This window comes from Octodon degus, unplaced genomic scaffold, assembly GCF_000260255.1.
Source record: "Octodon degus isolate 3935 unplaced genomic scaffold, OctDeg1.0 scaffold00090, whole genome shotgun sequence".
In the NCBI taxonomy this organism is placed as follows: domain Eukaryota; kingdom Metazoa; phylum Chordata; class Mammalia; order Rodentia; family Octodontidae; genus Octodon; species Octodon degus.
This window is the reverse complement of record NW_004524666.1, coordinates 4,091,794-4,093,433: the sequence shown is the minus strand read 5'-3', so window position 1 is coordinate 4,093,433 and position 1,640 is coordinate 4,091,794. Positions and strand designations below refer to the sequence as shown.

General features: G+C 51.8%; 1 protein-coding gene across 3 annotated transcripts in view; it reads right to left on the bottom strand.

The window, feature by feature from the left end:
- Window positions 1–1,640, bottom strand: part of Lin28b (lin-28 homolog B) — a 117,637-nt gene that overhangs the window by 53,868 nt on the left and 62,129 nt on the right. The window lies entirely within an intron of this gene.

Below are 1,640 nucleotides of genomic sequence, written 5' to 3'. Positions count from 1 at the left end.
GATTCCTCCAGGTGGGTGTTGTTTGGTTCTGGCTGTGTGCTCCACTTCTTTCTGCTGCAGGCGTTAGAGTTGAACCTTTTGTGTCTCTCTGGGAAGATGTTTTGCTCCTGAATCAGCAGGGTGGGTCTTGCCTCTAGCCTCTTTGCAGGGAGTTCAGCTGAAGGGTTCCCTGCTGGGCCTGTAGCCTGGGTCGAATGAGGATCTGCGGGCCCCTGGTCATCTCACTCACTCGCCGGGCCTGCGCTCCTGGTCTATTCAGGATCCCGCTGGGCCCCAGGACATCTCACTCACTCACTCACGGGGCCTGCGCACTGGGTCTAATCAGGATCCCGCAGCCCAGTCGTCTCACTCACTCGCAGCCGGGCCTGCGCTCTGGGTCTATTCAGGATCCAGAGGGCCCCAGGTCGTCTCCTGATTCACACTTTTCTCCAAGTGCAGCACACACTCTTGTGCAGCTCCAAGAGGAACTGATTCATACTTTTCTCCAAGTGCTCCATCATGTACAACCCATTCTCCCAGTCATCATGGTCTGGTTTCTTGATATCCTGAAGGAAGATCTGGCCACTGCACTGGTTCTGCAGCTTCATTAGCTTCTCAGCATGCTCTCTCTCCTCATAAGATTGGTGAAGAAAGTATTTGGTAAAGTTCTTCAAAGGCATATCATCACAGTCACAGTAGTAAGACAAGGACAGGTACACATAGGAGGCGTAGAGTTCCAGGTTGATCTGGTGGTTGACCGAGGCCTGGGCATCCTGGTGATAGATCTGGCGCACTTTGCAAGGGTGAGGCGGAGGTCATGGTGGTGGCATGGAGGCTGGGCTACATAGGTGGTGCGGGGGGTGGGGTGTGCGAGGGGGCAGGCGAGGGCCAAGCTCCATTCAAACACTGTAGGAGCAGGAGACCATGGCAACGCTCTTTGAGAACTCACCAGTTTTTCTTACAAATGTTAATATTGATTTTCCTGTTAGATCAGTCTCTATTATAGTAATAAATCCAGTTCAACACCGAAAGGGATCCCTCCCTGAGCGTTTTCCTCCCCTATAGTAGGCCACTTCCTCACTACTACTCTATGTGCGAAAGCTAACCAGCAGCACTTGGCTTCTGTCCCAGCACCCTCCTCCCACAGCACCAGGTTCAGCATATTCTCAGCCATACAACAGGAATCACAGAGCTCTTATATTACTTTAGAGGCTAAAACATCTCTTAAATTTAATCAGTTGTATTTATGCAAATTCTTTTTAGCAAAGCTAACAAAATATAACTTTATGTATTTGATACAGGGTCTCACTGTGCAGCTCTAACTCAGTGATCCTCCTGTTTTCAGCCCTCTCAGCTCTGGGATTACAGGCATGAGCCATCACAGTCAGGCTCAGTAGCCAGTTCAGCATGCCTAGGGGCTGGGCCAGCACGGCCTGTGGTGCCCAGGATTAAGCCCCGGTCCCTGAGCTTCATCTGCTGAGCTATCGCCAGACCTACGTTAGTTTTTAAAACTGGGTAAGAGGGGCTGGTGAGATGGCTCAGTGGTCTAAAGCACCTACTTAGAACAAGCTTAGCAAAGCACAGGGACCGGGATTCAATCCCCCAGCACCACATGCCAGTCAGCCCCGCCCCCCTGGTGGGCTGAGCTGGCCACACACACA